The sequence below is a fragment of the Chrysemys picta genome, chromosome 10, assembly GCF_011386835.1.
Source record: "Chrysemys picta bellii isolate R12L10 chromosome 10, ASM1138683v2, whole genome shotgun sequence".
NCBI lineage: Eukaryota > Metazoa > Chordata > Testudines > Emydidae > Chrysemys > Chrysemys picta.
In genome coordinates this window covers 10388951-10404748 of record NC_088800.1, presented here as the reverse complement: position 1 = coordinate 10404748, position 15798 = coordinate 10388951, and the positions used below count along the sequence as shown (strand labels likewise).

The window sequence follows — 15798 nt, the reverse complement described above, 5'->3', positions numbered from 1 at the left end:
CCAGAAGTCAAAACAACCATATTATTTCTATTTAAAATACCAGTTTAATCAAGGATATCTATTAGAGACAGCGAAAATATTCTATATCCAATTAACATAAAATATCTTGCATTTATATGATCCTTTTTCTTGTTTTAATGATCAAGCGGTAGGTCCTCAGATGATGGAAATCAGCATCACAATGGTGCTGGGACAATTTACACCATTTCACTAAATTATTTTTGCTAGTAATTAAAAGATAATGACCAGTGTGACTCAGAGGCCCATGGGTGGTTCTTTACTGTGTGTCAGCAACACTTGTCAGACCTGTCATACTCATTACACCTAATAGCTGGTTGTCATGATGTATACCCAAAAGGTGTCATGTAATATATCATTGTAAAACTAATAACTCACTGATCATTAATATTCTCGTGTAATATGTATGTATGGAGTGGCCACAAAGAGTTATGTACTAGAATTATGTTCTTAAAAAGTGTTTGGCAAGCAATGCATAAGCACAATCTGCCTTACACAAAGGAATGTGTATTTGCTTGTCTGACCAGCCTAATCGTCTGGAAGAGACAATGACGGTACATCTAAATCCATGGTAAACAAACTAACAAGTGGGGAGAAGACAGCATGGCATCCAGGGCCGGCTCTAGGATTTTTGCCGCCCAAAGCAAACACGATTTTGGCCGCCCCCCCCCCCCCCCGCGTTCTTTAATTACCCCACCCCCGGCCCCGCCTCCACTCCACCCCTTCCCCAAATCCCTAGCCCCGCCTCCTCCCCCCAGGCTCCTCCCCCCAAGCCTAGGAGGGAGGGAGGGGGAGAAGCGGCGCCCGCGCCGCGGCCACTCGGAGTCTCCCCCTCCCTCCCAGGCTCTCAAACCTGGGAGGGAGGAGGAGACTCCGAGTGGCCACGGTGCGGGCGCCGCTTCTCCCCCTCCCTCCCAGGCTCTCAAGTCTGGGAGGGAGGGGGAGCAGCAGTGCGCGAAACGGCTGTTTCGCGCGCCGCAGCCACTCGGGATCTCCCCCTCCCTCCCAGGTTTGAGAGCCTGGGAGGGAGGGGGAGACCCCGAGCCGCCGCGGCACGTGAAACAGCTGATTCGCGCGCCGCTGCTCCCCCTCCTTCCAAGGCTCTCAAGCCTGGGAGGGAGGGCGAGTAGCAGCGCGCGAATCAGCTGTTTCGCGCGCCGTGGCAGCAGCAGCGGAGGTGAGCTAGGGTGGCCGGGGCACATTTTTAGGGGCAGCATTCTGGCGCCGGCCCTGCCACCCCTAAAAATGTGCCGCCCCAAGCACCAGCTTGTTTTGCTGGTGCCTAGAGCTGGCCCTGATGGCATCTCTCAGAAAGAGAATCTTGGTCTGGGCTTACTTCTCAAAGAATACATTTCAAAGGTTTGCTTGGCTATAAAGACAGGGGGTCTGACCCTCAGAAGATAAGCAATTGAATCACCTGTTTGTATACAATATTACTGCATCTGAAAAAGCGGGGGGGTTTACCCACGAAAGCTAATGCCCAAATAAATCTGTTAGTCTTTAAGGTGCCACCGGACTCCTCGTTGTTTTTGTGGATACAGACTAACACGGCTACCCCTCTGATACTTTACAGTATTACTGAGTTATAAAAGTGAATCAAGTAAGGTCTTTTATGAAAACCTGTGACACACTGGTGATTAACGTCATTGTGAAATGTCTGTATTAACACTATGTGAGGAAGTATGGATACTAACTGCCGTTATACTTTAAAGTCTGTCACCAAACACAGGGAGAAACAGGATTTGTCCCAGACAGGAGAGAAAGCAGCTCTCTACCTGTCTTCAATGTAAATTGTGCATTATAGAAGCAAAACAATGGAAGCCCCATTTACATACAAATCAGCAGAAGGATGGGAAAGTCACAGGAAGGGAAGAACAGCAGGAACCCTTCCTGGTTCTTGAAACAGAGAGAATGAATTTTGGGGTGATAAAGGGGTGGGGGAAGACATTTGAGTTGTCCATCGTTTGAGGGATTAAAGGGCACAGAGCTTTTGAAATCACAGCACACTGGCCTCTTCAGCCAAGAGTTGAAGTCTCTGGAACCTGAGTCGAGGTGAGAAACCTGCTCAAGCCCAGACTGTAACTTGATGCAATTAAGTTTTAGTCTTAGAAGCATATTTTTACTTGTATTGGCTTGTAACCCTTTCTATCTTTACTCCTTATACTTGGTCCTTCCTATGGCCTTTTGTTAAATACACTTGTTTTGCTTTTATTACAAATCAATTAAGTGCTATGATTGAAATAAGAGTATTGTCAAACCCCAATTAAATTAATGAGCTGCGGTGTATTGTCTCTTTAAAGGAGCAATGAACTTCAGTGCGTGTTCCAGGAGAGGGCTGCAGGGAGATGTCTTGAGGGAACTCGGGAGTTGGGGTTCACTGTTTGTTACCTACAAGGTAAGGTGTGGACTGGCAGAGTCCTGGAGAGTTTGCTGACAAGGCAGCCAAGCTGATGCGTCCGGAAGTTGCCACACAGCTTAGCAGTAGCAAAGCACTCACTTGCCAAGGCTGAGAGAGGTCACAGTAACTAACAGTTTTGGGAACCTCAGCAGATTTTCACATTGGCAGACAATTTTTGGAAATTTGGGATGGGGAAGGTGTTGGGGTCACTCTGGAAAAAAAGTAGCCGGGTGGTGAAAGCCGGGGATGACCTGCATGCTTGTATGCTAGCTGTTGGTGTCAGGGCCTTGAGCCCTGCAGCATAGCATGTAAGGTACCCAGAGTGACAGAGCCCCATGCTGATCTGGGTTGAACCCCAAAGCATCACAACCAGGAAAAAGAGAGAGACCGAGATGTATGTTTCATTTTCTTCAGTGGATGATCAATCTTAAACTTGTATTTCATCATGAAAAACTACTCTTGGTATGGACAAAGGACAGTGACTTAAATGGATATGAAGAACGTTTAAATACAGGTGAAACCGGTTTATTTGGGATAAATTTCATTTTCAATGAGAGATTCAAATACTTCAAACTTCAAATAGATATTAAATAACAATTTCATAGAAAAATCTACTCTTTCTCAATGCTTTAGTAACCTGAGTACTATATAAGTGTGATGATTTTAACGCATGGCTTCAAAGAATGACCAGATTTGAGCAACTACTCATATTGTCTCACTGGGGATAGATGTGGCAGACATAATGCATGTATGTACACCCACAAATACACACCTTTCCTAAGCATTAGTTTGGCTGACAGACTGGAAAATATTAGTATCTTATGGGTTAAAGCAAAAATTAGTAAAACAATCATGAACAATGCATCTTTTGGCAGAAACTAAAATTCATGTGAGTTCTCTGTATGTTTCTTTTAATTACACAACTCAGAACTGCAAACAGAAGTCTAACCCAGAACACAGACTTCAAAAAGTTTGGCTTTCTTCAAAATTCCATAACAAATATTCAGCTGATTTCCTAACCCAAATATTCTGAGTTCTCTCATCCCTAAAAAAACATCAGTATCACTCTTTTTCTTTTTCATTTCTTTCTATTGGTTTATTATGTCTGTATTTTAGAGCCTAAAGAAAACAAATGTAATTTCTATCACTCAGTAAGGTAATGGAATTAGTCCAATGAAATATCAGAATTTTTACACTGAATTTGTAGTGTAAATTACAGGGGAAAGACATCTCTTAATTCAATAACACTGATATCCTGTACAAACCATATTGATTGCTACAGATATATATAACTCCCCTAACATTCCAACCTGATGTTTCTTTTGCAATCTTAAACTTTTCTTTCTGTTGAGAGTGGCTTCTTCTATTTCCCAAAATGGGAAATATGTTTCTTCCTATCCTTGTGAAAGTCATTCCTAAGAGTACTGGAAATCTGATCTCTCTATTATGCAATATCCAAGGAGATGCGTGTTTCAAGCAGAACAATCTCAGGGCTAAGAATCCCATGTGATAATGGAAAAATGCTCCAAAGTATGCATTCTGCCAGTGACTTTCCCCAGTGTACAATGCCTGAAGTTCTGACACACTGGATTTTTTTAACCATTTGTCTGGAATGAACTCACCACATAAGATGCTAGATCTGAATTACATTCAAACAAAACTGCGGCATCTCAAGCTGAAAACTTTATAATATATCAGAATATTTATCTTCAAATAAAGTGAATTAAAACCACTATTAGCATTAACGGTAAACATACTGGATGCACATTCCTGTTTGGTCTCAAGAAAAGCAACAGTAAAGTCTCAATTAAAAAGGGTGGGAAGGAAGCTGCTTTGGGATATTTGAACAATACCAAAAACATTGATGGCATTTTGGGACCTGATCCTCAGAAGGAGTAAATCAGCATAGTTCCACTGACTTAGCCCAAACATTTTGATGGGAATCTACACTTCAAATACTCTTTCGGTTTTGATCATTTTATCCCTGCAGCCCCAAAACAACATATACGATATAGGAAAGAGCTCTGTGGCTTTGTGGCTGGGGGGTTGATATTCTATGTGTATAGAAATTAAGCCTAAAATGATTTAGTCCTGAACAAAGAAGAGAGTTAATAGAGCAATGTAACATGATAGTGGTGAACGCTGATTGGATACATCGCTTCAAAATATCCTACAAGTTCAAAACAGCTGGAAACTTGAGAAATTATAAGGGCATATATTTAAAATGGATAGACAAGAGTAGTTTAAAAAGCCATATCAGCATGCGAACAACCTATGGGATTCACTCCTGTGGGAAATTATTGAAGAGAATAGTAGTTTAGAGGTGTTCAAGGAAGGGTTACGTATTTATATAAGTACTATATCACTGTATAGATTAAAAAATTACATGGATATCAAATCCCATCATTTGGAGCATACGTTGTTCCAGCATTGGGTTAGCACTAAATGTGTTCCTCGGTGCAGTAGAATTGCATAATTCATCCTACTACATTATGTAGTGTGGAAGGTATACATGCCTCCTCAGGGAGAAAATACTGGGTATTAAGGGGTATTTAATCTAGTGGAGACAATCATAATAAGAACCAATGGCTAGAATTATATCCAGACAAATGCATATTAGAAATAGAACACAAATTTTTACCAGTGAGGGAAAAAACTACCAAGGGAAGTGGTGGATTCTCCATCTTATGAAGTCTTCAAATCAAAATTGGATGCTTTGCTGGAAGGACATGCTCCAGTCATGATGCAATTCTCTGGTCTGTGTTATACATGTCAGACTAGATGAGCTGATAGTCTCTTCAGACCTTATATTCTATTAATCTAGGTGTTACCAGTAATGAGGCACAAGTATTGGCAACTTCCAGAGTCAGGTTAACAAATTAGATGAATCAGTGGCCTTTTCAGGGTAGCTATTCCTACTGTATGTTTTTTAAAATATAAGGAATTTGAATGTATAACTCCATTATTATACTATAATATGAGACATCTTAACCCTTTTTTAAAATTGTAGTGTACACACACCACCAGAATAAATACTGCCAAAACAGTCCATGTTATGGAATAATAAAGTACTGCATATAGGCATGAAGAATTAAGTTCCTTAGCTGTCATTATGGTAGATGTCATAAAATTCTACCCAAATATAATCTACTTTTAAAAAAAAAAGTAATATTTGTATTACACTAGCACCTAGAGGTCCCATTTCAGAATGGTCATTGTGCTAGGCATTGTACAAAGTCGAACACGTCCTTGTATTAAGGAACTTGCCATCTCAATAGATGTAACACACAGAGTGAGGTAAACATGCTTGGATGAATTAAGAGCACAAGCCACACTGACTCTTAACTCACTCAGGTACTTTTCAAAATCTCACCCTCAATAGATAAGACAGGCAAAGGGTAGGAGGAGAATCAGAGGCCGAGAGAGATGAAGTGACTTACCCTGGGCATACAGCAGGGCAGGGGCAGAGCTGGGAATAGCATCCACATATCCCAAGTCCCGGTCTTGTGCCCTGGGTACTAATCATGCTGTCTCTCAAACGTATCATGATTTGTGAGAATCATCAGCACCATAGAATGACTTGAATATTGCTTGAACCATCAGTTTCTTCCGCAAGTGTCAGGATTCTGAGTGCTCTGGTTTGAGGCCCGGCATGGCGTTAGTGCACATCTGTGCATGAGCACAAATTCCACAATTTCATAGATGTGGCTGGATGCCCAGTCATTGGAGATTTGCACACATATGCAGTGCTGTGTGGACAACGTAGGTGAGCAGATGGACGCACAAACACATGCAATGACATCAGGGCTGAAAATCAGGCCCTTTATATGCTTACTTCACTTCCATGCAGGCAACAAGAAAACTGTGAAATAAATTTGCATTTCATACCTATAGCTAACGCCAGGCCTGTGAAAATTTTATTGAACATTAAAAGGAAAAGTGATACCCTGGCACTTGGACCAGCTACATCTTGGGAGAGGTGCAAATCCACTTCACACCTCAACAATTTATTAGCCACAAATCTGCTTTAATCTGGAAGAAATAAGTACCCAAGGAATAGATTCTCCGCTTGATACAGTTCCCATTCCTGTAAGTTACATAGGCACATTAAAAGAGGAACTTACCTCCTGGAGTCTCTTTTCCTCTGGCAAATATGTTGCTCGGGGAAAAACTGGGCACCTATTCAACTTTAACCTATGTTGGCAAATATTTGATCCAATGTCGTGGAGCTCCACAGAAACTAGTCTAAGTTCCAGGGTCAGATCCTCAGCTGCTAGAAATTGTTCTTTCCCCCTTGCCCCCAGTCAATAGAGCTATGATGGCTTATATCAACTAAGAATTTTTCCACCTTCTCTTTGAATCTGGGTTTGGCAGACTCTTGCTATTTACGACATTGTGTGGAGGGAAATATGATTTCCTTGTAGCAAACTCAATGTTCTGTGACTTTCCCCCTCAAAGTCAGGGAGGCCTGCACTTACAGATATCAGGCTGCAAATGACATATGTTTGCAAGTCCAGAAATGACAACAGCCTTTCGGGTGCTATTTTCTGGTTTATAGCAAAAGCATTGTGCATTGCTAATTGGGCCATATGGATTTCCATTTTCCCCCACCATTTTTAACAGTACAAGATATTGTGTCCTATGCCTCTAGCAGCTGATCTGTGCTATCCACACCTCCAATGTGTCTCTTGTAATCTGTTTCACATAGAGGCTTGTATTTGTTTCTGTCCTCCTGGGTTCTGACCTGAGATGGGAGCTGTAAATGGTGGTTGGTGGTAAGGAGGCACCATCACTTCCTCTTTATCAGTTTATTTTATTCCTAGCAGTTCTTCACAACTCTACATTTTACCAAGTTTTCTCTTTATCAGTATCTCTAACAGGTGGCCGCACTGATGCCTCTCAGCCTACAGTTTGATGCCTTGTAGCTTTCTTCCTGGCTGAGAAATGTCACAGATGGAAATGAGCAGTTTCATCTCTTCCTGCCAGCTGTACAGTGATCATGTGGTGGCAATCACTCCAGCCTGCCTGGGACTATGGAGTAGAAGTTGCATGGGAGTATTCCCAGATGGAAGCTGAAACTGGTAGGGCTATTCTATCCTTTTTCTAAAAGGTAAAATGATGTAGATGAACCTAACATCTCTGCCAAGGGAACCAGCTAGGGTGCCAATGTTGATGATGGGGATAATTTCTCCCTGGACGTGGAAATGGAATTTTACCTTCATCCCTTAAGTTGGTTTCTCCAGGACAATATAGAGGAGCATTGGTGGGGTGAAGCTGGAAGATTATATTGCTGAGCTTATTCTGTAGATATTCGGTTTTTATTTATTTTGGTTTTCAATTTAGCAGGTGCCTCCCAAAATTTCAACATGTGCTTTTAAAAATTTGTATTGATATTTTTATTCGAATTTCCAATTACACAAACACGAGTCTATAGGCTCTCCCGCCAAAGAAAATGGAGAGATCCCCTTTACCAATCATATTATTTATTTCTATTATGAGGGCACCCAAAGCCCCCAGTCAGGATCGGAGTCCCATTTCATGGACCAGGACCCCATTGTGCTAAGTGTTATACCAACACATTGTAAGAGACGGTCCTTGCCCTGAGGAGTCTGAAATATAGACAAACGGTGCAATGAGAGGCAAAAACAAATGATGAGCTGGGCATATGGTGAGCATGGATACTTAGTTGTTGTTACATTCATCTTGAAGGTTCCACTACATATTCCATGTAGTGGAACCTTCAAGATCTGTATATATGTATCAAGAGACAGATGCATAGATGTCTATTGGGTCTGATTCTTCACTGCCTTTTGCAGTCTACTGCATATACGTGTATACAAAGATGGAAATGGAGACGTGTGTTGCAAAAAATATTGTCTATACTTGAGTGTGGGAGGGTATATGATGCTAAAAGGAATTGGAGGCACGGGAGAAGAAGAGGCAAGGACAATATAGATAAAGGGAAGAGGTGAGGAGGGAACAAAGGGGAGGGATAATGGGAGGAAGACCGCAGGAGGCAGTCAGATAGGACAGATCTGAATAGTTTATCATAAGATAGAGGACTTCACTCCCATTGTCCCTAGGATCTTTCATGGCACTAAATTTACCTAATGTTAAAATGCTTTTTCTTCCCTCTTATACCCAAACTAGGCCTTGCAGGTCTCTTGACAGATATTTCCATTCAACTCTCAGATTTCACATCCAAGGGCATATACCCATATGTCCAACAGTGTTACCTCTCCCTTTCATCAGATAGATAATTACTTTTTGCATCACTGTCTAGCTGCACTTGATTAGAGACCTAGAAATGAGAAAATCTGTATCCCATTATCTATCCCCTGGTCCACCTACTCATCTTCAAGCAATTTCAATTGCAATGGACTTTAGTAAAGGACATGCTATCTTTTCTATGTATATGTTAGACTTAGGTAACTGATGTATTGGTGTATTTCAATCTTCTCATTTGGGTTCCATGTGAGAGGGCTGGAACACAATTATAGTGAGCTCTAAAGATGAATGGCTTTTATGTAGGACTGGAGAAAGTTTCCTTACCCATTTGGGGTCTATCTGCCATGTGTGTCGGACAAGTTTGGAAGCCCCTTTTGCACGTTTTATCAGCGTAGCTTACCTCTGTTAGGAACAGTTGCTAGAAAAGACTCAGTTAACTGACTTTGTTTCAAAGAATTGCATAACTACATTGAAAGCTGCGCTGAGCATCACCAGTGCTCTGTCTTGAGCAACCATTTAAAAGGATCTTTACCCACCACACCTACCTGTTCACACACAGCCTAGGAGAAAAGATCAGATTTTTCAGCATGGCTTGGGCCCACTGGTTGCCTAAAGTGGGGGGAAATGTGATTCATTGGTGAGGATGCCCCTGCCAAAAGCCCATAGTTTAGTATTTCTGAATTGTTAGGAATTTCAGCAGGATTAGAAAGGTGAGGAAATGGGTTAGTTTTACATTGCTTAAGATTATATGGCAAATAGGGTTTTCACACCAGATTTAAGACATTTGTACTAAATTTTCAGCGTGAGATCACATTGTCATTCTATAAAGACTGCTCTCCAGATGGGCTTATTTGTCTACCTGTGTTCCATTTTAGGGCTTGATTTTAACTTTTAGATAATTCCCGAGAATGCCAAAGACAGGGTAGAAAATCCATTAAATATCTACAAGAGTGATTGAAATGGAAAATTCCAAAAGAAACCCTATTAGAGGTTTTTTCCATCAAATCACCATTACAGACTTCTTATGCTTTTCTTAATTATACATTGATATTAACTGGACTGTTGCATGATTTAAATCTGGCTCTTAATCTCGCCTATTCTGTGCTGCTGTAGTTTTTATGACATCCAGCTAACAACTGCTTTATGCATTAATCTATCTAGAAAACCACCTTAATATTTTTTGGTCTTTTTTTAGAAGAAAAAAGACCCCAAGAACGAAATGAAAGCTTTTGGGTTCAACCATTAGCAATTTTCTGCTTAGTATTTGAAAAATTGCTTATTTTAATTGCTTCACAGAAGAAAAAGATATCAAAGCTACTGTTCTCTATTTCCAAACTTTGTAATTATTTCACTCAGTCATCTGAAATGGCTTAAAAGTATTTTCACTGAAATGTAGATTTCTTCCATTTCAAATGTACTTTTATTCTCCAGTGTTTCTTTTCCTTTCTTTGGTTACTTCTTCTCTGGTCTCCACGACAGCAAACCTGGACTCCAGTCTCTGGAAACAAAAGCAAATAGACATCCATGTCTGTGTACACACACGCATGTATATCCCCATTGTTTAAATGCATCATCTCCATCAGAAGCCCATCCTCTTCATGCTCTAAGGATTGCAATAATAATATTGACCTCTTTTATAGCACTTTTCATTAGTCGATCTCAAAACCCTTTACCAAAGAGGTAAGTATCATTTATCCCCACTTTACAGATGTGAAAACTGAGGCATAGAGAGATTAAAGTGACTGGTCTCAGGTCAGCCAACACACAAGTGGCGAAGCCAGGAATAGACCTCAGATCTGCTGAATCCCACTCCAGTTCTCTGTCCACTAGGCAACACCATCTCCCAAGTCACATTTCATTCCTGTACTTCACATCTACAAGTTTTAGTGAGATCAGCATGCCAGATGACGAATAAAAACACAGGGCCAGAATCTCAACTGGTGTGAATTGGCATCTGAAGTTAACAAAGCTCTGCCAATTAGCTCCATTATTATTTACTATTTCTATTGCAGTAGTGCCTAAGGACCCCAATCAGGGATCAGGGCCTACCGACGTAGGCACTGTACCAACAAATAAGACAGTCCCTGCCCCAGAAAACACACAATCCAAAATTGTCAAAAATAGGAGCCTTAAGTTAGTCTCTCCAAAGTCCACATTTAGGTTTCTAAGAGTATAATTTTCATAAACATCTAAATGACTTAAGAGCATAAGTAACATTCATTTCAATGGGACAGGTTTGTGTGGACAAATTAGCCACAACAGTGGTCTCAGTAGTCACAGGTGCCCACCAGCCTAATCATCCCCAGTGAAGAATCTGCCCCTAAAGTCTTTCCCACTGGAATCTGCACCAGTTAACTGAGTCTACAGATAAACCAAATAGTGGCTCCAAAAGCACAAAAGAACAACAGTAAAAACAATCCCCATGAAAGCCCTGGACACAAATGCGAGACATTTTGCTGAGGATACCATAAGATTTTCTCTGTCTCAATCTACTGTTGGCTTTCTCCTCAGTTGCATACCTACATCAGCCATATGCAAGGACAGATTTCCCACATTGACATTTAAATCTCTAAGGTTAGCCTCCAAACACACTTACTTGAACCTGGAAAAATGTGAAACTTGATGTTCACAGGGATCTATGACTCAAGAGTAAATATCTTTCTAAAAGAGATGAGCTAATAACTCCACCAGAAGTTATGTGCTTGATGCAGAAATTACTGGTTGTATTTCTGTGTTCCAAGATATGCAAGAGTTCAGACTAGATGATCATAATGGGGTCTTCTAGCCTTCAAATTTCTGAAACACATTATCTTTGGTTTCTATGCATGAGGATCACACTCTTCCCCATTTTACTCCAATTTTCATGTTTAGAATGGACTCTATGGCTAGATCTACACTGGGGTGGGGGGGTCAACCTAAGATACGCAACTTCAGTTACGCAAATAGCGTAGCTGAAGTCGGCGTATCTTAGGTCAATTTACCTGGCCGTGAGGACGGCAGCGAGTCGACCGCTGCCACTCCCCTGTCGACTCCGCTTCCACCTCTCGCCACGGTGGAGTTCCGGAGTCAACGGCAGAGCGATCGGGGATCGATTTTATCACATCTACACTAGACACGATAAATCAATCCCCGATATATCAGACGTACCCTATATCTCAGAGCCTAACTCATTCTAAAATCTGCTGTGTATTTTGCCTGATCTTAATGTCAAAACCATAAGAATCTACCGTGGGTGATGGTTCTGCTTCAGTTCATTTAAAAGATTTATGAACATCAGTGAATATTTCAGTGAACCTACACTGAGTTTGGGGTTTGTGATGAAATCTGGAGACAGGTGAGTTCCAGGTGGTTTTAGACAGTACAAACCCTGCATGTCTTAGTGTGTGAAGGAATTTACTAACTAAACCCTGCATTTGTTTTTCACTGAACTTGAACATCAGTCACAAAGCCTTGGGGTCTTGTTGGACTCACCACTGATCTTGGATATCAAGGAAGCAACAGTGGCAAGAATTATTTCCTCCTCCGATAGTTTGACAGGAAACTACACTACTTACTCTTAGATGAGGATCTGGCCACAATGATCTGTGTGTTCATCATTTCTAGGCTGGGCCTTAGCAGTTCTCAGTATCCAGAGTTGAAGATGGAAGTTACTAAACTCACTCATGCAGAATGCAGCAGCTTTCCTTCTGAGCAGGAAAAGACAGAGAGAAAATATCATATGACACAAATGGGCTGAGACCCGGCTACATCAGAGAGTGTCCTCTAGCAACAGCTGTGCTTCTCTGGGATGATGCACCTGCAGGCGGCTAGACAAAACTCACAGGAGCCAGAGCTAAGGCGTTCTTGGTTTCTGTGTCCTCAACTGTGGAACAAAAGTACTGGAAGGGATAAGACTGAATCCAAACAAACCATTCTCCATACTCAGGTTTTACAAAAGCTTTTTAGCAATAACCAAAGACAAGGAATGAGAATAGCAAACATGAAAGAAAAAAAGAGAGAGACGGGGCAAAGCTTCCTAAGGAAGAGGTAGATTTCCTATAGAAATCTCTTTGCAAAATGACTGTGTTTTGTGCTCCGGTGCTACAATACTAGATACTACATCCTAGATATAACTAAATAGATTAACTTATTGCCCACAACAAAAATTAATGCTCCCTTTCTTACCTTAAATGTCTTCAGAGGTAGTTCCAGGACTTGTTGAGGATAGAGAGAGGAAGAAAGGGAGGCAGAAAGTTTGGAAGCTTCTCATCAATGCAAATACCCTCAGGTCATGTTGGCCAGACTTCAGTGAATGCATCAAACCATCCAGAAGTTAGAAAGGCTTTGAGTCTTGATGCATAGATCTAGTTTTGTTGCTATCTCTACCTACATACAACTTTGTCATTATCTGGGAAGCCCTCTGTGTATTACCTCGGACACATAAAGTGAAATCTGAGGATCTCCATTGGAAGATTTAACTGAGTATCTGAATGAATGCTAGCTGGGGCAAGAGTAACCCTTCATGATACCCAGGATAGGACAAATCACATAGTCAAAGAAAGAATGAATTATATTAGTAGTAGTATTGCCATTTCAAAGAATGCATTTAAATAAATCAAAACTACTTAATAAAGTTTGTTCAAAGTAGCAATAGTAGTAACACTTACTAGAGGTCTAAATTGTGCAACCTTAACTCACATTGAGTAGAATTGTGCTCCCAAGCAGTTCCATTGATTTCTGTAGTACACGTTAGTTATGCCATTTCTTGCTTCTTGATTTTGATGGGCCAGCAAAGGTATGAGACTGACGTGAGTGAGGGTCTCACAATCTAGACTGGAATGACAGCTGCCAAAGAAAAGATTGTAATGCATGTAAGTTGTGCCCCTATTACATGCCAAGAGCTATTTTTGCATCTTTGTATTATTGCCTTGCAACATCCTAAAATATTCAAATAAAATGCAAGGAGATGTTTCAATGCACTGTAAAATACGAATAGCACAAAAAAATTACTCAACCCATCAGAAGGTAGAGGTAGCATAACTAATGTGTATTATAGGATCCCTTACAAGTGAAATGCTAAATCTCAAGGGGCTGAACTGATAAAATAATTTGATGTATAAATGATGCAGCTGTTGCTATGGTAACAATATATGCTTTATTGAATAGAACAAGAAATGGTCAAGTAAAGCTTTGTGGCTGGGCTGGGGATTAAAGATAAACTTCTGCACTGGGGAAAATCCAACTTGAACATGAATCCACTTGCCCTGATATTTTACTCTTGCTCTAATTGTGTCTAAATTTGGGGCTTTCTCCTTGAGAACCCAACTTTTTTCCCATTTGATCCCAGAGTGAACTAATAATAATACTAAACAGTGAATAAATTATGTACTTGTCTTTGCAGTGAATCAAGCATCAGCCATTGCGATAATTCCAAGACGGTGAGAACTCCCATCTGAAATCTTCTTTTGGTATAAAAATGAATCAGTTCCTGCCACATGAATATGCCTGTTTTACTTCTTTTACTTGCTTACCTTCTAATCGTTAATTTTCTCCTTTCAATAGATTACTCAGACCTGTTCCTTGGATGAAGGTGGGGATTGGGCAACAAGAACTTGCACCTTATTGGCTGAAAATGGAAAGCAAGAGTCTTTGTGATTCAAAAGCTGTTGCTACCATAGTGTTATAAAAGTTTCACGCAAAGAGCAAATGCAAACTTCAAAGAGAGTCTCATGTCTCTTAGGCCAGGTCTACACTAACCCCCTAATTCAAACTAAGGTACGCAACTTCAGCTACGTGAATAACGTAGCTGAAGTTCGAAGTATCTTAGTTCAAACTTACCTCGGTCCACACGCGGCAGGCAGGCTCCCCCGTTGACTCCGCGGTACTCCTCTCGTCTAGCTGGAGTACCGCAGTTGACGGCGAGCACTTCCGGGTTCAACTTATCGCGTCCAGACAAGACGCGATAAGTCGAACCCAGAAGTTCGATTGCTCGCCGCCAAACTACCGGGTAAGTGTAGACCTACCCTCAGTCAGAAACAGTGAAGAGAAAAAGTGATGGGGAGTCTTTCTGACTGAGTCTGAGAATACAAGTTCATTCAAGCCAGACCAATTCCAATTAATTTGGATTGGTGCTGGCTTGTGAGACTGTAGGAAAATTATCGGATGTGAGCTGGTTAGGCCCATCCGTTTCCAGTTCTCAGTACATTCAAGCAACAGAGGTGGATTCTCTTCAATATAACAATACAAACGTTGCATGGGTTTCTCATTGCCTCTCTAATATATCACAAAGCATTTATGTTACTGTTGTCTTACCCCCACCTTCTTCCTCAGTAAAGTAAAGGAACTTTGAATGCCGTTTATTGTCCACCCAGCATCTTCCATTTGTATGGATATCTTATCTGGGTTTTTACTGTGTTATCCCTTGATCCCTTGTGACAATGCCTGATTGTGAACATCTAGACAAGGATGATATCAGCATTTTAAGGTGTATTTTTGACTGCAAGTCTTTTGTTGTTAAATGGCTCAGGCATAGGCATGGGTGTATACAACATAGACACACAGACCAAAAACGTACACATTTCCATTGTATCTCTACTTCTCTCCCTTTCAATGGAAGGTAGGATGCAAGATTGCTCCTCCTCCCCAACAACTGGTACTAAGTTGCTTTCTGGACTGTATTGCATTATACACATAACATACAAATAAGAGAACTACACACTGGCAATTTGTGGTGTTTTTCTTTTCCTAAAGGTTAGACAACAAGAACAAAACAGTGCCTTAAAGAAATTGTCAGTTTCCCTCATCCCCCAAAAGCACCTTGTGCTGCTCAGTTTGTGGACAGCTGGGGATTCTCTTTGCACCGGGGGAATCCTTGGGCATCATATAGCTGGCAGGGCCCTGTCTTCACAATGTGTGTCATAGAATCATTGAAATATAGGGCTGGAAGCGACCTAGAGAGGTCATCCCTTCTTGCTGCAGATCATCATACCTAGATCATCCCTGACAGGTGTTTGTCTAGCCTGTTCTTAAATACCTCCAATGATAGGTATTACAGAATCTCCCTTGCTAACCCTTTCCAGTACGCAACTATCTTTATAAACATTTTTCCTAATATCTAACCTAAATCTCCCATGCTGCAGATGAAGCCAATTACTCCTTGTCCTACAGGTGCCATG

At 41.1% G+C, this 15798-nt stretch overlaps 1 long non-coding RNA gene across 1 annotated transcript in view; it reads left to right on the top strand.

The window, feature by feature from the left end:
• Positions 1-15798, top strand: part of LOC112059175 (uncharacterized) — an 86976-nt gene that overhangs the window by 58820 nt on the left and 12358 nt on the right. Inside the window, exons 3-4 of the long non-coding RNA XR_002888408.3 lie at positions 7285-7497; positions 14025-14061. This is a non-coding gene — a long non-coding RNA (uncharacterized LOC112059175). The remainder of the gene's footprint in view (positions 1-7284; positions 7498-14024; positions 14062-15798) is intronic.